Source organism: Eupeodes corollae, chromosome 2, assembly GCF_945859685.1.
Source record: "Eupeodes corollae chromosome 2, idEupCoro1.1, whole genome shotgun sequence".
Lineage (NCBI taxonomy): Eukaryota > Metazoa > Arthropoda > Insecta > Diptera > Syrphidae > Eupeodes > Eupeodes corollae.
Window position 1 is genome coordinate 114,976,631 of NC_079148.1, and position 27,697 is coordinate 115,004,327.

A 27,697-nucleotide genomic window follows, 5' to 3' on the forward strand; every position below is an offset into this window, starting at 1 on the left:
TGTAAAAACATTTTGAATGCTCTCAAAAAAATTCTTCCGCACTTTAATGCTATTTTTAATATATGGGCTGAAGTGACTAAATTAAATAAATATACATTTTTCTTACAAATCAAAAACGTTTCTAGTAATATTAAGACTTGGAACAAACATATACACTCAGAACAAAAATAGAAAAATATTATTGAACCGCTAATTTCATTAAAAAATTAAATTTCTTTTATTTCAGTTGACGAAAATAAAACCATTTCCGGTAAGTACTATTTTTTAAGGTTTATCTTTAGTTTTTACAGTCTGCAGATTCCATATTTTATGGATTAATGTTGTTTTCTTGAGTGGTATTTCGGTGATTTATATTTTATTACCATGAATGAATCAATTTGAATATATAATTTACGGTGTATATTTAAGCAAGACCATTATTAGAGAAGATAAATAATCTAAATTTTATATCCTTTTGTTTTTACTGAATTATTAAAGCTTTTCCAATAATTTGAAAGTTTTGACCCAAATATTGATAAAAAATCATGATTATAAAATTGCGATTATGTAGTTTTTAGAAATAAAAAGAGTATTCGGATATATTCCTTTGTTAAAAAATGTTGATCAGTCAAAAGACCTAACAGCTAATTAACAGATAACAGGTGGAAATATTTTTTATTAAACCAATGTTCAGTTTACTTTTGTTATGTTTAAAACAGAAATATTGTTTTCATGGTTCAAAATGTAAAATTAAAATACAAATTTAGGAAATGTGTACCAAATCAAACAAAACTTTGTTATTACTTTTAAAAAACGTAGCGTATAATAAAAAAAACGCAATTTTTTTTTAGATTGTTATTCTTAAAAAATCTGAAAAATCATACAAATCATGTTCATGTACAAATTTCATAGAGTATTGTTTTCGAAATTAGCACCCGTGACGTGATGGTAAGTGCGTTGGACTATCGTGCCAGAAGTCTTGGGTTCAAACCCTGCCTGTGCCATCTAAAGTTTTTATCAAAGGTACTGCCTCTTGCGAGGTATTGACAAATTCTCCAAGAGTAATTCGTGTCTGGGGTGGATCTGTGCCTCAACCAACATGCGTCTCCAGCCAACTCGGTTCCTAGCTAGCTGTCTCTAGTTACGCACACTGAATTGATTGAGAGCTTCACCCACCTGAGTGCACCACCTGGGTCTCGGGCTTCCTCCACTGCGCCGACCCTCGGGATTATATACGAAGACCTTCCGGGCTGGAACGTTGATGTTCATTCGCTCTACATGACACAGCCATCTAAGTCATTGGATTTTAATTCTGTAAACTAGGTCAGTGTCGCTGTTCAGCCCGTACAGTTTGTCGTTGTATCTTATCCTTCATTCTCCATCTATGCTTACGGGACCAAAAATACCCGAAAATTGTTTCTTTTAAAACATCCTAAGACGCTCTCATCTTTCTTTGACACGATCCAGGCCTCAGTACCATAAATGAGAACCGGCATGATGAGTGTCTTATAGATGGTGATTTTAGATGCTCGAGAGAGGACTTTACTTCTCAATTGCCTTCTAAGTCCAAAGAAGCAGCGATTTGCAAGAGTTATTCTTCGTTTGATTTCAGCGCTGGTGTCGTTGTCTCAGTTTAAAGCGTTGCCTAGGTAGACAAAGTCATCAAATACCTCAAAACTATAGCTGCCCATTGTGACGTTTTGTTCAATGTCCATTTTCCATGACAGCATATACTTAGTCTTGCCTTCGGAGACCACTAAACCCATCTTACTCGCTTCCGTCGCAATGATCAAAAACGCTCCACTGACATCACGCTTTGATCTTCCAATTATGTCAATATCATCTGCGTATCCGAGTAATTGGATGGACCTTTGGAAGATTGTGCCTCTAGTGTTGACGGTTGAGTTTTGCACAATTCTTGCCAGAACGATATTGAAGAAGTCGCATGACAGTGCATCGCCTTGTCTAAAACCTTTTTTGACAACAAATGCATCGGTGAGATCTTTTCCGACCTTGATAGAGCAGCGTGCATTCTCCATTGTCATTCTGCACAAACGGATAAGTTTGACAGGGATGTCAAAACTTGACATTGCTCGGTAGAGCTCTTCCCTATAGATGCTGTCACGCGGCTTTAAAATCGATAAAGAGAAGCTCCTGGGTTTTTTCCAAGATCTGCCGTAGAGTGAATATTTGGTCGATAGTGGACTTTCCTGGTCTGAAGCCACACTGATAAGGACCAATCAGGTTGTTGACGAATGGCTTCAGACGTTCACATAATACGGCAGAGAGGATCTTATACGCAATGTTCAGGAGACTGATGCCTCTATAGTTGGCGCAGTTTATAGCGTCTTCTTTTTATGTATCGGGCAAACTATACTGAGATTCCACTGATCGGGCATTCTGTCTTCTGACAATAGTTTGCAGATTCGTTGGTGCATGCTCCTTAACAAGTCTTCGCCTGCTGCTTTGAATAGTTCGGCAGCGATGTCGTCAGCTCCAGTAGCTTTGTTTGACTTTAGTTTACATATAGTATTCTTCACTTCGTCAAGGTCGGATAGACGGAATTGTTGATCTGCGTCGCCTTGTCACGAAAAGTGCTTTCTCAAATAAGCCGTTCAGATTCGACTTAAAATTTAACCCTTCCATTCCTGGCAACATTAATTTCTTACAGGAATGGTTGAGAGTTGAAATGCACTAGGCCCTAGTTTTTAACGGGTTGTTACATCACCCAATTTTTGTTTCGTTTAGGAGATAAAATTGTTTAAGCTAGGGTTTGTAGGGTAGTATACATTTGTATGTACTTGAACTTAACTTCAAATAATAATTTAAGGGTTTGATTGTCTGTTTAATTCGGTCGATTTAATAAAAGCATTATTACACATATTTCTGTAAAAAGACATTTGCAAATTCTTGTTTTTTCTAACATTCCTTCAAGTTGTTTTTACTATTTCTTATAACTAAACTTGTATTAAATTAATTGTGGCCTTGGTATTTTACTCAGAAAAGTCCAATTCATTTACTAATTTTATGTTTACCTGTGTTAAAAGTTGTACAAAAGCCCAAGTTGTATTAAGTTTAATGACTTTTTTGGGCCGCGTGCAATAAAGTTACAGACAGAAACTATAAAATTTATGAACGTAATTTCTTTTTTTAAATATAAATAAACTTTTCGTATCAGTTTATTGTAGGTACCTACCTTCATATTAAACTTTTTCCCCATTACTTTGCCCTCCATCACTTAAATTTCTTTCATTTCTTTTGCTCGTAGAAATAATATATACAAAGCATACCTATATACCTTTGTGTCTGGATGGATGCAAAATGATTATATGAATTCGAAAACTCTCAGCACTTTCCAACGAAGAATTTCTTCTTTTTTTTATTCTTATCGAGACAAACAAATGAAAATTCTTTTCAAATATCTCAATAATGCATATCATCATACAAACATACATAAGTATGCAGTAAATATAAATGTATATGTACACATGAATGTTTATATATGTAAAAGGTACATATATGAAGGTACAATACTTTACTCGAACATAACTCAGCGAACTATGTCGGCAGAGGGCGAAATAAAGAAAAAGACGAAAAAGAAGAAAAATTCTTAACAATAAATTGAAATATCCTATATATGCGTACCTACCCATAGCCGAGCCGTACGTGTCCTGATGTATGGTATGGAATTTACACAACAATATGTACATATAGATATGTATTCGAATGGTATTGTGTTTAACAGCAAAACCCATTCAAAGGTCGAACTTATTTCCTTTTCTGCAAACCAAACTACCCAACCCAACCTACCGAATCCCTTTCCAATATACATCGAATCCATGTTAAACATTCTTCAATCTCTTGTTGCTGCACTCGAAGAACTTCCAACATTAAAAACTCATCCCTTTTTTGCCAATCTCGATACCATACACTACACCCCCTCAACCCCCCTCTACTACCTATAGAAAACAGAACAACAAGAGAAAAAAAATCACAGTCACGGCTTACAAATTCCACATTAAACGAACAGCTTTTTCAGAACCTGTCCGTTAATCGATATACGAGTAAAACATATCTACAACATCCCCAATCACAAAACACAACACAAATGGCGATGCCCTTTAATCCGCGTTTACAAAATGCGCCTCATTAATGTTGGTAAATCAAAACCGCTTCTCAAAATCCGGGGTGGAATGGGCCTGAGCCGTTTTCCATCAGTTCTGCCCATTAATTTAAAGTCCGTGATGCGTCGTCGCTTGTTGTTCCACTGTTCGACTTTTTCCTTTGATTGAACAATGAAAGAAGGTTGAGGGATTTTTGGGGATGGGCCGAAGGGTAGCCGCGGGGGAAAATAAGAAAAAACAAATACGAAAAAATATACATATATAACATCAAGTGAAGTGGTTTAAATACACACTCACTCACTTGGTTGCTCTCTCACATTGGCCATATTATTGTTGCGCTATTATTCTACTAGAGGGGGCTAAGAGGACGTTCGTCGATGAAAGGGAGGTTGAGTGGGTGGTGGATTATCCACGTTCATTTGGTCTGTGATTTATTCTAGATCCTGCCATGGCAATGTACTTTCAATTCTCCACAATCATCAGAGTACCTTTTATATGCCAGGCTAAAACCCTGCTGTATTGTTTAATATTATAAGGGGGGAGTTTTTTTTCATCCACCAACAGGCAGAACAACCGCCGCCGCCGTGCTACCCCAACGTTAAAGTGAATATCTACATTTTTGTGCTTAATTTTTCGAAGGAAGAGTGGAATTTCTCACCGTGTTGCCGGTGCGGTGTGCTGCCGGCCGGTCTGTCCGCCCGATTTATATGATAATTCCACATTCACACCCCTAAATCACTCTGAAACTGCCATCTCTAGCATCTATCTACATCACCACCATCGACAATCCACCTTTCACTATCACCACACCGACTGACGCGACGGACCGTTTAGTCCATCCATCGTCAGTCGGTTGCCACAGTCAAACACATGTTGCTGTTGAACATGAAAAGTGTTTTGATAGATGTTCGGAGGAGCGAAGTTAATGTCAGCTCAGCTGCTGCTGATTCTGCTGTTTTGTTTTTCTCATATAAATACACTCTTAGCCAAGAGGAATGGACTTGAAGAATTTTTGTAAAAGAGGTTGAGATCGTAGATGGTGGGGGGGGGGGAGGTGAAGTGGAGACTTTATTTTTTCATAACAATTCTGTGTGGAAAAAAAAGCTTGATTGAGGTTCAAACTCACATAAGACTGGTTCAGGGTTGATTGAGCAATATTTAGATGATGGATTCTTAGAAAAAAGAAATTAAGCTGAATTGGATCCCAAAAAAGAATTCCTTGGAATTAGAAATATGATTGATCGATGGAACAAACAGGGACACATCACGCACTGGAAAATTTGTCAATATTTATGACATGCAGAAGACATAACAATTTTGTCTCATTCGTCATGATAGGTACAAACATTTTTCTCTAAGATCCCAAAAAAAGTTATTTTTAAAAACTCATACAAAATTAAAACGACCTAACGAACTGTAGTTCCGCAGAGAGCTTTCCTGAAGAGTGAAAAATATATGGTTCCCAAGTTCTCAAGAAAAGGAGATCTTTTTACCTGCGGCTTGTTTTACGGAAACGGGCCGAATGAACTCATTGCTATTATCAGGATGGATCCGAGAGTCAGGTTTTGCATAAAGGAAGGTTTCCAGATTATTTTGGGGTTAAAAGTGAACTCCTTCTATTATTGATAAAGTAACGTACTGCAAGCAGTTTTGTTCCGTAGAAATGGAAGAATTTAATGGACTCTGCAATCTCAGCTCAAACATCTGGACTAATCTGATGTTGTATGCTTACGCTTTTATAGGATCATGATGCTCCATCAAAAGACAATAAGGGTGAAAAAAGAAGAAGAAATCGTGGGACAAAAGCTAAACTCGGCAAAAACTAAAAGGTTGAGCCTTGGAATTTCTTCATCAATCGCAGCCAATATTTTATATGCGGTAGAAGATTTCCATGATTTCGTGAACAGAGAGATCAAAAAAGCAAAGGCTGAGTTTAAATTGTTGTCCAAACAAGATACGACTATTCGGCCCTAATGTTTGAATCCGTTTTTTTATATGGATGCCGCAATTTAAAAGTTACAGTTACCGTCACAAAGTAGCTGAAAGCTTTCGTTAATAGATATCTTCGCCATATCTTAAGAATTTTTAGGCCGAACCGTATCCCCAATGCTGAGCTTCATGCTAGAACGGGTCATGGACCCATAGAGTCTATTATCAGAAGACATAAGTGGATATAGAAGACATATGTAAATGAGCCGGCCTAAAAGTACTTGGTAATGGTTCAACATAAATCAGCACTACTAAGGAAGAGACGGAGAGAGCTGAAGTATATTTCCAGAAATCGTATACGATATAAACACTATGTTCTGCAAGAGGAACTTCACTTCAGCAGTTGTCTGTAACAATTTGATGCCGACATTGTCTGAATAACATGAATTTTAATAAAAAGAAGGACTTGAGTGGAATATGGTAAACATTAAATTTTATGTACCAAATTAAAAACTTAAAACAAGAAAAAAAATTCTTATAACATCCCTGCCTCTTGACTTCTGCACTTCACCACTAATCCCATACTCCCTCTATATTTGATTTCTAGAAAGTTAAAAGGCAAAAAGCCACAGCATCACCATCATCATCATTATCATCATCATCATATACTTTTCATTTTCCCATACAATACCACACCGTTTAAGTTTAACCTCTTCGTCTATAGGTTAGGCTTGAGGTAGGTACGTATGTATAAGTATAGATAGATAGCTACTACCTTTACGTACATTTAATAGTACATAGTACTGTTTCAGCTTTTGTATTCAAATTGTGCCATTATTATGCATTCAGCTAGCTTACCGCTTACGGTTGCTTGGGATCGGGACTAATGAGTTTTAAAGTGAAATCACAAAAATCAATAGATTCTCGGGGGTTGTGCAGTGCTACACTACTGTAGAGTGGCAGGGTAGAGCAGTGCCTGGCAACAGTTATACCTATTATAAGGCTGATGCTGCCACTGCCAAGCATTATCGCAGCTGAAGAAAACAGTGCAGTGAAATTTAATGCAAAAATCCATAGCTGGTAGCTGGAGCTTGCATTGAAAGGCGTGTATGGTGTAGAAGCTGGAAAATATTAATATGTCCTGGCGATATGTACGTAGAATATTGTGGTGTGGCGAATCTTCTAGGAAAATAAACAGTAGGAATAAAGGTGGGATATAGAGGATAACAAAACCGCATTCAAAAACACACTGTCATTCTAAATAAATACAATATCTATAGCTACCTATAGATACTTTTTTAACTCACAATACTCGAGAAGGTTAAACTTGAGATTCAAGTATAAAAATTTGGCTGAGATACAAAATCTTCCACCATGGCTTATGACGGAGGAATAATTCAACTTTAGGCTCTGCCTACACTGCAATCTGCAATGCACTTGAAAGTTTCGTTCGTTTCGCTCGTTTGACTCGGTTCCTCCGATTGAGAAAATATTTTAATAGGGAGATAATAGTTGAGGTTCAAAGTCTCTACTTCACAGAAAAAAAACATAAAAAAGGATTCTCTTTGTCTGATGCTGAATTTTATTTTGCATTAAAAATAAGAGGATTTGGTATTCAAAAAAAGTGTACATAAAAAAGATACAGTCCTATGACTTTATGTCAGTGCCAGAGTTTTGCTGATACAAAGATGGAGGAAGGAGTAAAATAACTCTGTCTGGAATTTTATATTTTGTGCTTTAAATGTGTAAGAAAGTCTTTGATTTAATTTTTGTAATTTAACTAAGACAGAATGAAACAAAACCGCAAGAAGGTGAACAAGTAATTGATTAGTTCGTACAAAACATAACATTTAACAAAGCCAAGAAATATGGTTAGTGCAATTCGAAAACTTTATACAATTTTTTTCTACTATCAATCAATATTAATTAATAAAATTAATATATTCCGCTTAACCAGTATTACAAATAATGGAAAAGATAGCTTCACTCAATTTTTTTTTGAAAATATTATTTTTATGTTAAAAATGTTAAAAACAGTCAACAAATTTTTGAATTTCTATACAAAGTTTAGTACGAAAAATTTATTGTTTTCATATTTTTGCAATGTACGAAATATAATTAATTTTTAAAACATTTGTTTCCAATTAAATTAAAATGCAGTTTTAATTTGTATAAATGTTTCCAATATTTGATTTAAGTTAAATAAATTTGCATTTTCAAATTAAACATAATAAAAAGAATTAAACTATTTTTGGTTACGTTTAAAATTACTTTGGAAATCAGAAACAAATACAATGGTCAAAGAAGATAACATTTTCACTTTTCGCCCAACATTTTTTGAAACAAAATAAAAAATTATACATGTTTTTTGTTGACTTTAAAGCAGCTTTTGACTCTATTGATCGCAATACATTGTTCTACAAACTGTCACAGAAAGGATTGTCTACGAAGCTGTTCAAAGTCCTCAGAAATATGTACCAAAATACTCGACAATCGATGTGGGATGGCAAAAGTATGTCTGAATGGTCTAAGACAACATGAGGAGTGAAGCAAGGCTGTCTTTTGAGGGCAATATTGTTTTCACTGTTCATTGACGATATTTCTTCTCATCTACCTCCTGGAGTATGCGTAGCAGAAATAAGAATTAAAGTGCTTCTTTATGCTGACGACATCGTTATGTTTGCTGAATCTCCACAGAGTCTTCAACTTATGATCAATAAACTCAATACTTATTGAAACGGCGAAAAATGGTTTCTAGATGGTGAATCAATGGAAACAGTCACACAATGCAAATACCTTGGTGTTATACTGCAATCAAACATGAAGTTTTTTCTTTAACTTGAGAAAAAACTGGTTTCCGCTAAAAAGCTTATAAATTCCTCCTGGAAAGGTCTTTGAATCAATTATGCGCTCTATCATGTGCTATAGTTGCCAAATTTGGGGTTACCGTTCATATGAAGATGTTGAAAAACTGCTATGATATTTAAAAAAACTCTTCCGACGAATACGCCAAATTACGTTCTAATGCTTGAAACAGGTTTACCTTCATTATTCAAGCTGCATTTTGATTATATCCTAAAAACTCTTGGATCACCAATGCACAGAATACCCAATATTCTTGCGTAGTTTGTAATAAACAGGAAGCTGAAGTGGGTGCACGAATGGAAAACTCTGTCTGATAAATGTGGATTCAACTTAAACTTGCAATACGAAGACTGGGCTGAATTGAAGCAAAATCTGTATAAGTTAAGCAGAGCTAGATGTGATATGCTTAATTTAAATTGTTCAACATACATACATAAAGAAACAAATCTATGCACAATATGCAATATGAGAGCAAAAGAAGACACTTTTCGCCTTTCAGCAATATGCCCTATCTACAGAGACTTAAGATGCAATTACTTCGGTGAGTTGACTTTGACGATGGAACAAACTAAAACCATATTGAATGGTTCTAATTGGGTAGCCCTCAACAGTGCTAAATTATAGATACTACATAAAAACTTTACTTAGTAGTTACATCATGTTCTTGCGACAGGTACTTTTCATCACGATCTTAAATTTTTGTTTATTTTCTTCCTGTAAAAGATCCAAAATGTAAATTTCTCTTGTTTTTTCTCTTTTTTCTTTTTTGTTTAATTACAAAATTCTGAATTAGAAGTTTTAATTATCATTTAAATTACTTTAAAATTATTGTTTTATAATACATACGTACAAAATGTTTAACGAATCAATCAGACATACGGCAATGCCACACCCATAACTTTTTGTTTATTAAAATTTGAATTGTAAATATTGTAAACTTTATTATTGAAAAATAAAAATCTAATCTAATCTTAATGTTTTTCAATGAAATCGGTAATCAGAATGTTCAAATCAATTAAACAAAGAAAAGTACTATGGATTCAATTAAAGTAATAAAGTTGGGAACACTTTTTAATGTTTTGCTGGGACGCGACTTAAAGCTGATAACTTAACATTATCCCTTTAAAAATATTTTTTTTCCAAAAATTCGAAATGCCATTTAAGGAACTTGAAAAGTAAGAGATCAACATTTAAAGTTTAAGAGGTTTTTAGTCAAAATTTTGGGGACTAATTAATTGTTACATTTTTGGTAGGATTTCTTTCGAATTCCAGATTTTAACTAAATATGACGTTACGATAGTAGAGAAGTCGAAAATGATGATGGTTAGTGCGTTGGACTGTCATGCAAGGGGTCTTGGGTTCAATCCCTGCCTGTGCCACCTTAATTTAAAAAAAAAAATTAATATGCGCGGGTACTGCCTCTTGCGAGGAATCGACAAATCCTTCAAGAGTAAATCTTGTAATGAAAAAGTTTAACAATGCTTTAAGCAAATTGCAAAAATAAAAAAAGGATAAACTGAAGTGTTAAAAAAATTTAATTTAAATGTTTTACTTTTAAAATAATCGCTTGCAGAATATATCAAAAAGTAATACTTGTTGTAAACTGAAATCAATTGGTTGAGGGACTGTTTTTACCATAGTTCGATCTGATTATGTAGGACGTAAAGGAACTTGTCTTCTAATACTTGAGCGGCAATAAATAAAAATTAATTGTTCCAAAATTGATGATGATATGACTGACCCATTGATTAATTTTATAAAAAAGCAAAGCTGAATGTACTCTCTGTGTTTGGAAAGCGATGGAAGATTTATGAGCATAAGCCTATGATTGTAGGGTGGAAGTTGGAGCCTATTGGACCATGGGAAGAAACAGAGGCAGAAGTACATGAATCTTCTTTGTACTCCTTCTGTTCTGTTTATATGGACTGAATAAAAGGTAGCCCATATTATGCAGCCATATTCCAATATTGGTCTTACAAATGTTATGTAAAGACGTTTAAGAATATAAGGGTCGTGAAAATCATGGTAAAACCGTTTTATAAATCCGAGTGTCTTATTTGCTTTTTTAGTAATATAATCATAATTTGTAAAAGTTAATTTTTAGTCAAGAATAATACCTAGGTAAGAGAAAGTAGAGAGTTTAGTCAAATAAGAAGAGCATAGTTTATAATTAAAAGTCAAAACATTTTATTTTGCGTGTAAAACATATTGATTTACATTTGTCTATGTTTAGTAAAAGCTTATTTATAAAACACCATTAGCGAAAACTATTTAAATCATCTTGTAGGAGTAAACAGTTGCCTTTTGAAAATGTTAATGTCATCAGCGTGAATTAAAACAGATGAGTATTCTTAATAGAAGGCAAGTCGTTAACGTACAAAATGAACAGTAAAGGACCTAATTGGCTACCTTGTGGTACGCCAAAGATGGTATAAAAATATGATAACCGCTCATTTCTAAAAACTACGCTGTATGATCTATTATATAAGTACGACGAAACCCAAATAACAAATTTATCATTAAAACTTTGGGATTAAAATTTTGAAGTTAATGTTTTATAACACAATTTATCAAAGGCCTAACTGAAGTCTGTGAAGACACAGTCTACTTGTTTCCGTTTTTTAAACGAATCTAAACAAAATGAACTGAAATGAAAGAGGTTAGTAATTGTTGACTTATTTTGAAAAAAACCATGGGATGACAGACAGTTTTGTGACGGGAGGATAATTTTGTATTTCGTTTTTACTACCCTTTTTAAATTAAAATAAAAACATTGAAAAATTGTATGTATGACAATTAACTAAAAAAACAGCTCCCCGATTTTCGAAAACAAATTATTTAAATTGTATTTGAGTTTTTGAATTAAAATTTTTAAATTTTAAGACTAAACCAGTTTTTGGATACAAGAGCAAGTTCGTGCGAACTTTTTAACTTCCCATAAGAATTTATTGTCAAATTAAAAATTTTAACATTTCTCTACGTTTCAAGGTCACTAGAGCCGAAATAATATATGTTTAGAAAGATGTCTGTAGTTCGTACGTCCGTACGTTCGCGACGTGTTTTTGCCGCCCATAGCTCAAGAACCACTTTAAATACATTTTGTTTTACCGATAATAATGCAGAAAGATGCAGAAAGGGCTCTCAAGAAAATTGCGTGACTGGTTTTCTTACCATAGCAGTGTAAAAAAAAGATAAACGTTTTGGTTAACCTTAAATATCTCACGAACCAGTGACGCTAGAGACTTGGATTAAATTGTATATTGTGTCCTGTAACGTGATACAAAACAATTTTATTTTTGAAAAAAATCATATTAACGTTTTTTTTATAAATCAAAAAAAAAACTGAGAAAAAAAATGTGTCACCTCGAAAATTTTACCAAAAAAAATTATGAAAACTATTTTGTGCAACGAAAAAGAACGTTTTTGTTGACAGTTTTTTATAAAAATAAAACCCAAAAATAAAAAACATTTCTCAAAGTTGGTACAAGTTGAATTTCGACACAAATATCTTTTCAAAACTTTGAGATATGGTCCTTAACCTATTTTTATCTTTTAAAAAATATTGTTGTCAATATTCAGTAAAATTTTGAGAAAAATAGAATTGACAGTTTTTTTACAAAAAAACTAAAAACCTAAAAAAAAACAACAAAAGTTATTTAACGTTGATTTTGATTGATTGAGATTAAGGATGTTGCGAATATTTGCATCCGCTTCCGCAATTGCGGATTATTCGGAGCTGGATTAATATACGACCCACTAAGAAACAGATAACACTCTGAGAAGGCTGCAATCTTGCTTTTTATTAAATATAACTCAACCATTTTTAAATTTAAATATTAAATGCAAAGATAATCAATACAATTTTCCTTTATTTTCGGACTTAAAATTGTTTCTATGTAATAAATTCTAAAATCCGCATCCGCGGATGTGAGTCTCAAAAAATCCGCATCCGCATCCGCGGATGTCAAAATTTGTACATCCGCAACAACCCTGATTGAGATTATGGATTCCATTTTATTATAAGAAATATTGTTGTCAACATTCTGACAAATTTTGAGAGAAATCCAATTGACATTTTTTTTTTATAAAAAATAAAAACCTAACAAAAAAACAATACTAGAGCTTGGTAAAAATTTACTTTCGACTCACATAGCTTTTTAAAAATTAAAAATATTGTCTTCAACCTTTTTGTATTTCAAAGAAAATATTGTTTTCGAAATTCAGTATTTTTTTTTATAAAAATCCATCAGTTCGTTTCTTCCTAAAAAAATAAAATCTACAAAAAATAGTACGCAAATTTGGTAAAAATTGATGTTCTGTTCTTGATATCTTTTAAATTAATCTCATTCATCCAATTTGTTAAAATTTAATAAATGCTACTAGAATTGGTAAAAATTAGTTTTCCACTAAAAATCTATTTAACAAAACTAGATTTTCAAACTGAACTATTTCTTGATATGAAAAATATTGTTCGTAATTTATTTTTTTTATGAATAATTCAACTGACAATTTTTTAACCAAACCCGAACACTTGTATACCTTTTAAGCAAGACAAATCGGCAGACTGGATGGGAAGTTATCAGTGTAAGTCGCATCCTCTTCTTTTTTTTTTTAAATATTTTCGACGGTCAACATCAATATTTTATATAGCATACAATAAGTTTTGAAATAAATTCATTCCTAAGGTAGTCCAGTAGATCTTCAAAAAAACTGTTTTTAAGTTCATACAAAGTCGGATTTAAGTTTCTTTTGAATGCATGTGAAAGTAGCAGTTTCCTACAATTTGATGTTATTGTCTTCAAAACAAAATGTATTTCAAGTCGATATATCTACGGGTTCTTGAGATATCGCCAAACAAAAAAGTTTTTCCGAACGTACAGACCGTAACAAAAAAAGTACTTACATAAACACTCATCTTAATCTCTCTAAAAACTATGAATTTAGGGCTTAGAGCCCAAAACAACGTCGATAAATTTCATAATTGTCAACACAAAAATAATCAACAAGAAACTAAATCATAAAGGCTAGGACGTGGATCGCAATTTCTTCAACCATTTCAGACATTTTTCAATGAATTTAATTAAAACCACTGTTTACCAACTTTTCAACTCAATATTTTAAATGGAACCAACGTTCGTATTTTCTCAAAAACTTTAAATGTTTTCTTTTAAAAAAATTGATATTTTTCTCGAAAAAAAGAAAACTTGTATCTTATAATATAACATGTATGTAAGTGCAATAAAAATCAAGCACATCTTCACGGAGTTAAGGTTTTAAGAACTTGATAAAATTGTGCGCTTTACCGAAATTCATTAAACTCGAACCATTTAACGAAGAACCTACATATACACATCAGAAGTTCAATTTAACAAATTTCAAGAAAATACAACCCTTCTTCTATAAAACCCCTTATTTTCCAGAATCCACATATATTAACATTAACCCCAGTTAAAACAAGTTCTCATATCCCTTAATCGTTGCCAACTTGAGTTATAATGAACCAGTCGACCTTTCACATGCACTTATTTCTTCAGATTTAAGTTTTTAAAAATTTTGTTTTGTTTTTAAAAATGAAAACCATCCAACCATATACAAATACCAGCAAGTATAGACTTCCCTGCTTCATACCTCTGACCCAGTCGTGCATTTTATTTACTTCAGTTTAAATATTATTTACTTACATTACATGAACAAAAAAATGTATAAATCAATAAACAATTAATTTATACGAAACGTGCATACTTTACAAAAATTTAAATATTTTTAATTGGAACATAAATAACTTTCAGATGCTGATGTAAATAGTTCCATATATGATTTTTTTTCAAGTCGTTTATTTTGTTCATGACCCTTCAAAATATGCAATTCCAACATTGAGAAAGAGAGAGAAATACAAAAATAAAAATAAATGAAAGCAAATAAAATTCCAATACCCAATTCCGACATACGAATACAGCACATATATTTAAACCCTCGTAACTGTAACCATCATCACTTCAATTAAAATTTCTCTTTAAATTCGTAACGTGTGAATTATCCCCATTGTATTGTAGGGAAGGAAGGTGGGTTCATTCCGCCATCACATCATCATCCCTGATTTTGAATAGTATACAAAATAAAAACAAAAAATTCCTCGTTCTCCAATTTTTTGATTCCTTTCTATCCCTCTCTTTCATTCATCAAACACATTCAAACCCAACGATGCAAATTAACAATTTCACCAAAATAACTGCTACTTAATACAAGTATCCACCTAGATAGACTTCCTGAATCCTGATGGGGAGTCCAGACCATCAGCAGTCCCTGTAATTCACCCCATTTGGACAAACACAGAAGACCTAGGCATCAGCCAGCATAGCTTTATACCTTCTGAATTCATTGATCGGAAGGTCAGGCCATCCACACAAAACAGCGATTAACTTTTGTTGTTTATTTAAACTTTTTTTATTTTTAATTTCGGTTTTTGCTTTTAATTTGTATTTCAACCAAGGATATACTTTGAACGATATAAACACCGCACGAAGCGAAGGACTGGAATCACGAATCAAATCGACCGCAAAAATCAACGTAAATAATTACAAAATTCCAACTAGTGGCCTAATTAAATGCGCTTCCTCTCTGGCCGGTCCAATCCGGCAAATATCCTTCCAATTTCATTTTGTGTTAAAGGCAAAAATCCACCCTGATGCCAATCCACTACACTCCACTCGACTGACAGACGATCGACCTACCATCCCACCATGACAACTGACGGCGTGGTGGCCATCCCCAGTGGCGTAACTACAGGGTGGCAAGTCGGCAAAATGCCACGGGCCCCCAGCTGGAAGGGGCCCCGGTCAGAGGAGAACCCCAACTCCCAGCATTTATTATTTATCATACATGTTTAGTAAAAAAAGTTTCGTCTTTGATTTTTTTTTTACCTACTGAGTTGCATAAGCAAGTTCAAAAATGTATTAAAAAATTCAAAGGATTTGTAAAAAAAAAGTTGTAACCCAGTTTTAGAACTAATGATGTGCCAAACCGCTAATTTCCCTAACCGAGTCAACTCGAACTCGAGGATGAACGTCTCCAAGATCCTGAAAGCTTGTTTAAAGTGAACGTATTCTATCGTGTATTAGACATAATCATTAATCAACTGAGATCGCGTTTCCTTGGAATGAATGAAATTGTTTCCAATTTCAGTGTCTTGCAACCTGCCACTTTACAAAATTTGAACGATACTGATTTGTTGGAGAAGGCTTTAGCATTTGTCCATCTATATAAAGAAGATATATCCATCTCGTTTTGCAAGGAAATTCTCAGTTTTCGATCCTCTTTTAGACACGAAATAGAAACATCATCTTCTATAAGAGAACTTGCTGACTTATTAATAATAAAAAATCATTTTATATCTTCAAGCTTTCCTGAAGTGTGCACTGCATTTCTATTATTTCTCACCATTCCTGTGACTACGGCTAGTGCCGAGCGATCGTTTTCAAAACTGAAATTGATAAAAACTTATTTAAGAAATTCTATGGGACAAGACAGGTTAAGCAACTTAGCTATTCTATCCATCGAAAATTCTATGGCCCGAAATTTGAACTTTGATGATATCATTACCACTTTTGCTGAACAGAAAGTCCGAAGGAAGGAATTTTAATAATTAACATTTTATATTTTGAACAACTTGTGTGCTTTTAACAATATGATTATTCGGACTGCGTATATCAAATTGCTTTTTTTGTTGTTCAAATCATTTTGACTACTCTATGTGCCCATATCAATAAGATGCTGACTGTACTTCTTTTTTTTATTTTTTATTTGAAATGGGCTTGCTCTTGACCACAATCATGTCTAAGCTATGATGTGGTCTACGATGGAGCGAGCTTACCCAGAAGATGCCTATTCACGTTACTTTTGAAACACCCAGGGTTATAATTAGGTATTTTTATTTTAAAGTGAATTATTAGAAAATCAAGTACCTAAGTATAATTATAAAGTTTGTATGTACCTACTTAACGTAGTGATTTATTATTGTACTCTTACAAGTAAAAGTGTATAAATAAGTATTATAAAATAAAAAAATATTATTATTGTTGGTTAATTTTTTTTAAATTGGGGGGAGGGGCCCATCCGATGAATTTGCCACGGGCCTCGAACGGTATAGTTACGCCACTGGCCATCCCCCTCAATTTAAATGGAATTACTTATATCGGGAATGTCGACCATAAAAAAAGAATTCCATTGTAAAATCGAACTTCATTTCGAACTTTGGTTTTTTGGATATGGCTGAGGGCATATCCTTGAAAGGATGAAAATTTGAAATTAAAAAAAGAGAGGGACGGAAATAATTTTCTCTCTTGGCAAAAGTGCTTTCCTGGTTAAGACAGCAATAATGTTTGTTCTTCGTTTTGACCTCGACATCGGCATCAGTACAACATCAGAGCATCACATCACAAGCATCCCAGAAAGTTGGTAAAGTTTTATTTAATTTTCTAGAAATTGCACTGCACCTCTGGCACTTCCCTTAACTTCGGATATATGTATCTGTATATGCGATGTTGCAGTAAACGCCCGTTTAAGGACGACGATGACGTGAAGATGAAGCTCAGAGAGTGTTTGGTGCATTACCTTCATACCTACCCAACCCTACCCATCCGAACCCAAACCAACTTTTACCTATACTAAAAGTGTTTAAAAGTCTAGTGCGTGTATCAGTTACATACATCGACGAACGTACGAACATACCTTTACACGTTTCTACATAAGAGCAGCCAAAAGCATGCAGAGGAAACAGCAAGCGGAAAATCAACGAGGAAACATGTGCTCATTTCCTTTTTTCATATTGATCGTCCTTATTTTCTTTTTTTTCAACATTTCCTGGCTCGTATATATGGTACATGAAATTACTCGTGTAAAGTCGAAAAGTTACAGCACGTAATCACTCATGAGCTAGACAGTGTTTTATGAACAGGATTTAAGGATGGAATAATTTGTAAGGACTTTTAAAGGAGTTTTTTGTTTTGTTTTTTTTTTCCACTGCATTTTTATCTTTAAAGTTTCCCTATAACTTTTAGTTGATGTTTTTAAAAGTTGTTTTAAGTGAAATTGATTCATATATCAGTGTTGTGGAAGTTGTTAAAGTTTTTAATTAAAACAAGATTATACTCATAAAAGGTGTTTAATTGGTATATTAAATATGTGAGTTTAATTAATGTCTAGCTGATTGAATGAGAAGTTTTTTTTTTGTTCTTGAATTGTGGAATATCCAGATCCAGCTGGATTATAAGATGTTGTCTTCATTTTTGTTAGTATTATATCTACAATAATAGCCCTCTAAAGTCTTGAACAAGAGGTGCGAATAAGTGTAGAATTTGAAAAAAATTTGAGCTTTATATAACACTGAGAATCTTATAAAACTATGGCTTTGAGAATACTCTGGGTCGTATACGGAACAAAATAAATATGAATATTATTGTCAAAGGTGCAGAAATGTTGATGTTCTTGAACAATACATTAGAAAATTAAGATTTATAGATAAGGCATTGTAAGGTGCTAGTATATTGTTAAATTATAAAATATTTTACGTTGTTGATCATTCGCAAACCTTCTTGAGGTTAAAGTCATTTCCTAAATCATGACGTTTACTTAATTTTCAATGTTCGAAAAATTCGAGGCATTGATGTGCGAGTCCCTGTTTTGTTGGGTTTTCAATTTTTAAGGAATATTTTGTTGCTTTTATTTTTTTTATTTTTTCAAAACTTTTCAAATAATTTATATAAACATAATCTTCAAGGAAGACGTTTATCACGTTTATAACAAAAAAGTGCATGTTTTGAACGAAAATGTTTTGGAACAAATTTTTGTTATAATTTCTTTGGATAAGTTGCAATCAATTTTAAATTTGTATGTTTTTAGAAATGAAATAGTTGTTTCCTTTTCTTTTTTACAAGTCGTGATTCTTTTCCAATATTTATGAAAACACTTTAAAACTCTTAAAATTGGTATTGACTTATTTTTTTGAAAATTCAACATCTTGGAATTGAATTAAAGTCGATATTTTGTGTTTGAAATTTTCAAAAACAACAAAAATCGTTTATCAAAAATGATGTGTGCACGTTTTTTTTAACTTCGCTACGATGTTATTGTAATCGTTCCGATTTGTCAGATTAAAAATGTTGATATTTTTCGACGTTTTAAGGTCCCTAGAGTCGAAATAAAAGATTTTTTAAGGAGATGTATGAGCGGGCGTGTTTACGTACGTTCGAGAAGTTTTTTTGTCATCCATAGCTCAAGAACCAGTACAGATATCGACTTCAAATAAATTTCGTAATACAGGGGTGGAATTGGCTAAATTGATTGTTGATGAATGTCAATCAAAGTGATTGCATTTGATCTACATAAGGCGATAGTAAAATTGTTACCTAAAAAGCTGTCACAAAAAAATGTGATAGTTATTTTCAAACAAATATGTTTATTCCAAATAGAGCTACCAGACGCTTCCACAAACGACTGGAACATGTCCTTAATTCACTTTGTTTCTCTAAAATAACACATTTCCGTGACCGAAAAAGCTTACGACATTCGAAAAAATCAAGAAAAGAAAGAATTGTATTCATAATCATTATATTTGATAATTTTATTTAGATGTTTTTTTAAGAATCAATTTATCAATTTTTACCAAGGCAACAACGAATTTTGACAATTTGAATCTGAAATTGTTCAATCGGATTGAATTGAGTTAAATCATCTTACACAGACGGAATGAAAATTATAGTCTGTAAAAAAATGATATTCAACTCCAGATTATAATGCAGAAAGATGCTGGAAGGACTCTCAAAAAAATTGAGTGTGTGGTTTTTATTACCATAGCAATTTAAAATAAAATGCACGAACTTGCTCCTGTATGCAAAAAGTCTGTCTCAAAAAGTACTTATATAAAATTTAAAAATATACCTGTAAAATAAGCTTGTCTTCAAAGATATAAATGTCATTTGATTTGTCAAAAAAACGTGCAATTCATCCCAAGACACAACTCATCCTAGGACATTTCATCCCGCAAGTAAAATATACTTGTAAGCGTACTTAACGAAAACAATTGTTTATGTATTCAAGTATTTCGTTCAATTGGTAAGCCTTATTTTAACTTTATATTAGAAGAACCAGGATGGAAAGTAAATTATGTGAATATAAGAAAGAGGAATAATATGTTTGTTTAAATTGAAAGGCGATCGCCTATTGGTTGTGTAGCTAGGTAGGTGTCTAAAACGAACATAGAATAGTTCACTTGATGTGCTCAGCTTTATGCAGATAGATAGATAATGACATGTTTATGATGATAGTGATAGAATGTTATTGATAGGAAAAAGGTACCTACTACAATCCAATTACATTCCTTCTTTCCTATGAGTTTTAAGCGCAAACATGGAGTTATTACGTTAATACGTTCAGTTTAATTTTTTCGTTAAAGTACAAGAAATTTCTATTCATGTGTTGGTTACAGTCAGGCTCTTGTGCTCACCCTAAAGAATAATATTTTAAAATCATATATACAAAAGTACTAAGATATTAATTCTTAATAGACACTTTAAAATAGGTTGTTGATTAAACATATCATATTCGCTAATCCGATGCAGTGGCGCTACACGGCCATAATTGGTATTTACAATAGTTATAGTTATAAAATACATAAATATGTACAAAATGCATTAATTTGGATGAAAGATAGGAATGTAATTACAATTTTGTCAAAATAATTTACTTTAAATACAGTTAAAATAATTTAAAAAATATTTTAAGATTCAAAATTTCACCTGTGAAATAAGTCTGTCTTCAAAAATTTAAATGCCATGTAATTAATCAAAAAACCCTTGATTTTTCAAATTTTTGTTTTGAAAAACGTTAGAGCTGTTTTTTTTTAAATTCATTTTTTATCTATAAAATTTTTCAGTTTTGTTCTAAAAATATTTTTGGTATGCAGTTATTTAGTGATTGAAAATATACGCTATACGTTTGAATTTTGTAAAAAAATGTTGACCCGTTTTTGAGATATCGAATTTAAAAAAAAAAAATTCAATATTTTTTTAAAAATCCAAACAATTAAAAAATTGCACTTTTGATAATCAAATATTGTAAAGATTATTCAGAAAAAAAAGAAGAAAAGTTTAAAAAGAAAATTTTAGAGAAAATTTAAAAAAAATCTATCGGTTTTGTTTCTGAGAAAATTCGAATTTTTGTTTTTTGACCAAAAAATTGTATGGGGCCACTGTTAGTTTTGATCTTAAAAAAATGAAAAAAAAGCATAACGCGAATCTGCTCAAAACCCTAACTTCCAAGTTTGAATTCAATCGACCCAATATTTTAGGCTGAGGAGCGTGGACAGACATACAAAACCAACCGGAAGGAATCGCGAGGCCCACTTTTTTCGTGTTTCATTTCATTTCATTTCATTCAATAACGCTAGAGACTTCAAATAAATGTTATATTAGAAAATGTAACATGATACCGAACTAATATGTTTTTTTTGAAAATAAAAGAAAAGTATAAATCAAAAAAACTGAAAAAATTGTGTTAAAAAAAAATAACGTTTTCGATATCTTGTAACATTTTTATAAAAAATTAAAAACTAAAAATATTAGTTATAAACCAACTTTATCTTAAAGACAATATTTTTTTCGACATTCTTCACAAAATTGATATTCTGTTCTCTCGATGTCTTGGAAACAGTAGAAGATATTAACTTCAAATTATTTTCATTCATTCAATTTGTATTTGTGTTTATAAGAATAAAATACTTTTAGAAAATTCTACTAAAATTGGTATAAATTGGTTTTCGACTAAAAATCTCATTAATATAAATAGGTTTTGAAATTAAATTATTTCATTATCTGTAAAACATTGTTGGTAATTTTTAGTTTTATAACAATAATTCAACTAACAACTTTTAAACAAAACAAGCAAACCTACAAACTTTTAAGCAAGGTAAATCGACAGACGTGATTTGAAGTTATCAGTGTCACATTCCAGCCTCCTTTTTATTTATTTTTAATTCATATTTTCCTGGGAAATGTTTTTTCTTTATATAAATTAGCAAGCTGACGCGCAACGATTATTTAACTGTCTCAAAACACAGCTCACTTAAGTTCATGTACAATACATTTTCTTAATTTTGTATGAAATCATATTAATTTTCTCAAAACTTAAACAGGTTTAAATTGACTCAATCTAAACAGTATTATTTTAAACATTTAAACAATAAATTTGAAAAATGTATATTTTGTTTAGTGTCGTACTAAATCCTTGTTAGTGAACTTTAAATTTAATTCTTGACGATAACACAATGGAATCTTTATTAAAATTGTATAATTTGTCTGAAAACCTCTTTTAAAATTAAAAACAAAAATATTTCCTGGAGAATTATTTAAATCATTCCTTGTTTTGAGTTTGCTTTTCTTCCATTTTCTTTTTAAATATGTTTGAAATAATTCTTCTAAAAAATTCTTGAAAAGGACTTGGACCGCTGTACCATTTGAAAATATATTGAAATAGATAGTATACCGATAAAAAACTTAAGTATAAGAAAAATAAAGAATTGGAATAAAAATAAACATACATTTTAACGAAGATTATTCGTCTCTTTTTCCGAAACTAAACATTTTGGGAAATATATATTTTAAACTGCAAAGGCCTAGTAACTGATAAAGCTTCGATTCCCATCGATCACAGAAATGAAACATCAGTGAGCGTGGTTAGTAGATAGATGGACGACCGTCTCGAAACGTACCGCGCGCGTCATATGTTCTTTCTGTCTGTTGTTCTTTTCATTCTGTCCTTCTGTCTTGTATTAATGTCTTGTGTTGTTATCACCTTACATAGTCTAGTCGTTCAAGGTGATGTGTTCTCAATATCCACAACTTACTAAAATATGTTGAAAATATGATGTATGATAAATACACTTAGAAAGCGGAGTCGTCTATACTAAGAACTTCAACCTTTTACTGTAAATTGAATAATTTTTAAGATACAAACCAGAACTTTAATTACTGTGTGATCTATGCAATTTTAAAAAGCGTGTAGGCGTTTTTCAATATTTTCGAATAAGTCCAATACTCAACTAGTATTGGAGTATTGGACGGAAATGGATATATTTCGAATACTTATGTTACAGAAACCAAATTATCATTGGTATTTTTTAAAGTTTTGTTTTGAAATAATAATAATAAAAAAAATGTATGGCAACAATGTTCTTTTATATATTTTATCAGATAAAACTTTTGGTGAAAGTGCAAAAATTAGCAAAATATAAATGTTATTCTCGAAGACTGCCTTTGGCCAAACTCTTCGAAGTCTAAGTTATATCAAAGCACTTTACCTAATACAATTCATTAATATTTATGAAGTCAAAACTAAACTAACTATTGGAAAAATCGTGTAAATCCAGTAAGGACTTTTTTAAAATGGGTGGAGTAAATATACGAGTAGTTCACTTTATATCTGCTCTGAAACTATTGATTAATGTGCAAAATCAAATGATTGTATTAAATTCATCCTTTTTAAAACCTATGAACCCTCTTTAGGAGTACAAAATTTAAACATTCAAAAATCTATGTTTGCTGCACCAATTTCGGCAAAAACTTTGTCACTAAGATTATCTTATAACAAAGATACTCAAACTTCTAATCTTTCTAAGTATTTAATTTTTTGAATCAAAAATCACTTTTAATAGTTTTTTAAATTTCACATTTCAAGAGCTATTTAAATTGTTTTTAATCATGTACAAAAAGTGTATTAAATTCTTTAAAAAATAAATGATGCAATTCATCCATTTCTAATCGTGCGTTTTGAAAACTTAAAGTATAATTAAAAAACAAACATAATACACTAACACTTCATATATTTTGAGTAATATTTGCGATAGCGTTGTTTTAAGGACTATCCGTATCCATCCTTTCTCTACTGAACGACTTGTACAATAATAATATTAAAATGGAAAAACACTAAATTACAAAAGTTTTTAAAGGACTTCGACAATGTATGTGTAAAATGTTGACCAAGAGATCTCTTAACTCAAAAACTATAAATATATTTTATATTTCAAATCAATCTAATGCAGAAATAGACATTTTTCTAAAATTTTGATGAAAGACAGAAGTAAAAATAAATAGAAGTAAAATAAAATTCTCCAATGCTAAGTAAGGGTTTGAAAATATAGTTTTAAGAAACCTACTCTTATTTTTCTGTTATTTTTAGATTTCTGGGAAATGTCACTATTAAACTTTGCCTAGAAAACTGACTTTTTATTTGATTGTTGGGCTTAAGAAATATGCATGTTTATTTCAGAAAACAGAAGTGAGAATTTTTCAGAACAACAATAACATAAATAAAAATGAAATTCGTGTGGTAGAAATTCCTTATCAAAAGTGTATGTTGTTTTTTTGTGTAAAGTGTGTTAAAAATATAATCGTTTGTAAAAAGGTTCTCTAAAATAACTGTCACGCTTATTTTTGTTTTGATATTTTCTAATTTTTCATGCTAAGCCAAAAATATGACATTTTGTAGTAAATGCTATTTTATTACTTCTTAGGGCTTACTGCACTTTGCCCTTTCTTTTAAAACCACACATTCAATAATTTCTATTATATTCTAGACATTTTTGAAAATTCATATAACTCCATGTTTTAGGATGGTTCTGATAAGTATTGAGTGTGAATAAATAAAGAATTCTTCCCAATCCAATAAACCAAAAAAAAAAAAATAGTCTGGCCTTGTGAAAAATAAAAAACAAACAGTTTAATTTTGGTCCAGAGAGTTCATATATGTGTTTACATACATTGCCCTCCGAGGACGCACATAGTTACTAGTAGTTGTAGGTTGTATTTGCATTTTGCATAAATGGAAATCCTTTAAACGGTCAACAAAAACAACAACAACACATTCACTCATCAGGCACATAGCGGAACACAACACACAACACACACACAAATTCATACAAACGAAAACCCAAAAACACAACAAGAGTAAAATTTCAGAATTTATGTGGTAAAATGTGTATAGTAAGCGTATTTCACTACAAATTCATTGTTTGATTATGTTCTGTTCAGCTCTTCTTCCTGAAGGATATACGTACCCGTACCGTACGCCACCGTAGATACCCTGTTGTCTGTATATTCAAAACAGGGATAACTGGACACATTTACTACGTTTTGGTTATTCTGTCGAAACCAACATACATATATATACTCACACACAAATGCACACCTCCATACGCACATAAACACATACAAACGCACAAAAGACCATGTGAACAAAATTTTACTACAGTACAATCGATTACACACTTTAGTGAGTGAGTGGATTTTGAAATCAGCCTGCAACTGCGACAGCTACAACTACAGCTACGGCTACAGCAGCGACAGGATTTGTCTTTCCATTGAAAAAATCAAAATTTTGGCCACGTTAACAAAAAAGAATATGCATCAGTTAGCAGCAAGGACAACACACAAATGCACACACACACACACACTCGGAGATGTAGGAAAAAACACAATGCAACAACAAAAAGTACAAATTAAAATTAAAGACAAAAAATGAGCACTACATGCCCCGCTCCTGGTGTCACGCTGCTGAAAAAGGATTCTTTTCTTATCACAAACGAACACACGGATAAAGGAACAACGAAAAGTATGCAAACAAAAGGACAGCAAAAAAAATAAAGCAGAATAAAAAATCATTGCACATAAATATGCACACGGAAAGAGGCATAGCAGGCCCATACAAGGCATAGGCTCTGTGTTGCATAGATTCTGTTCTGTATGTCCTGTCCTGAAGCCTGAGCCTGAGCCTTAGCCGCCTTCTGAATTTATATGCACACTAGGTATGCGCCTTGTCATATAGTCACAGTCTCACAGTCACAGAATTTTATCGATTTTGTTGTTGTTTTCTTTTTGCTCTGCTTTTCGCAATAATTCTTTTTTTTTTCTCTGATTTTCCTTTTTTTTTATTTCGTTTTGAGTTTTGCATTTTTTAGTCCCCCACCCTGAAGTTATTTTTATTTTTTATTTCTTCACTAAAGTCGATTCTCTATGAAAAAGGACAGATTATCTTATCACTAAATGAAAGGATTTTATCTTCCTAAAAGTTTAAATACTGGCTTAGAGTCCTTATTTTTTGGTCAGAAGAAAATCCCAAAAGAAACACCGGCAAATTCGATTTTATTGCAGTTTTATCATCAGCTAACAAACACACACACTCGTAGACAGACAAACACGTATACAAAAGTGAGCATGGAGATAAAAATTGCAATTGCATTGCACTTTGCATTAAGGACATTGATTAGGCTGATAAAATCACAGACACACTTAAATTTAAGATAAAAATGCAACAGAAAACCAAAATACTAACCATTTATTTGAAAAATGTAAATTTATATCCTTTTTTTGAGAAACTTTCGAATAAATTTTCACAGGAATTTGTTTCTTTTTCTTCTATTTTGTAAAACTTTATATTTTTCACTCACACAACCGTCGAGTTAAGGGATTTTTTTTTGTATTTATTTTCTTATCCCTTTTGTATATTTTTTATATCAATCTTATTTTTTTTCTATGTCTAAAGCTTAATATAGGGGGGGTCCCTCCATATATAACGCGCGTATCCGTTTTATTCCGTTTACCACTACCGACCGAGAGAGACGATGAACTATGACTGAGAATCCTTTGCGATAGTCCTCGTTCGTGCACATGGCTCTGGCTTCAGATTTAGAATTGTGATGGGAATTTTCCAGGATAAAAGGAAAACAAATGGAAAAATGGAGTCTGCAAGGATAAATTCATCTGGATGTTAGTTTGCAGAATCCAGCTTCATGGAGCGCAGGTGCATTTTATAAAGTGTGCGATATGCGATATTCACGGGGTGGTGCGGTGCGGCGCGGTGTTCAGTTTTCAAAATAAAATAATATGCGTGTTACCATGTGATATAGCCGAGTGAGAGTTGTGAATGAAAATGAAAAATCACAGCAAGTTAGCACGAAGCAGAAGAAGAAGTGGTGACTGGTGAGTGTATTTAGTGTAAGCTTGAGTTTGTTGATGGTGAGTAAAAGGTATAAAGTTGAGTGCCTTAACCTATGCGAGGAATTGAGTGATTGTGGACTTTGTTTAAGAATTTAAAATATCACTCATACGCCTACGTTATTAGGTTTTGCGCTCCGTTGCGATGTTGATGGTTGTCAATGGAGAGTTTTGTTTGTTTGGATTGTTATTTATGGTATTTGAACATAATACACAATCGCTTGATTATGATGTTATGGTTATAATACGGTCCACTGACTCACATAAACTAGAGTAGTAGAAGAAGAGTAGGTGTTGATTTATTGATAAACAGGAGTTGTAATAAGTTTCATCAGTAAGGACTTTAATTTTGAATTAATAATTTTAAATTTAATATGCAGTTTTAAAGACAGTGTTATGAAGTTGCTTATTGGAACGCATGAAGAGCCTTTTGGAAACAGAGATAACAGAGATACCCTTATAGGGTAGGGACGGATAAAGGACGAGTGGACTTTTTATGTTGTTGTCACTGAGTATTTAACTCGAAGACATTGTTTTGTGATCGGCTGAAGACTTATACCGAGCCTTATTAAAAGTAGGGGTGGTCCAATACCCCAATTGTGTATGGTGTATTTTAGCCTGGTTTTTTACCAAAATAACTGTTAAGAAGCATCGTCTCAATCAGCTATGAATGCAACACTATTCTTTTAAAGAAATCTGTAGTGCAAATTGCCTTATTTGTTTCTGTCCTCGATAACTTTACGAATTCCATTCTTAGAG

General features: G+C 32.3%; 1 protein-coding gene across 5 annotated transcripts in view; it reads right to left on the bottom strand.

Moving 5' to 3' along the window:
- The window catches only part of LOC129946247 (cell adhesion molecule Dscam2), a 209,739-nt gene extending 182,905 nt beyond the window's left edge, over window positions 1–26,834 (bottom strand). For all 5 annotated transcript variants that reach the window (XM_056056371.1, XM_056056373.1, XM_056056372.1 and 2 more), the window contains exon 1: window positions 26,277–26,834. The gene's annotated coding sequence lies outside the window, so the exon portion shown is untranslated. The remainder of the gene's footprint in view (window positions 1–26,276) is intronic.
- Window positions 26,835–27,697: the final 863 nt, after the last annotated feature.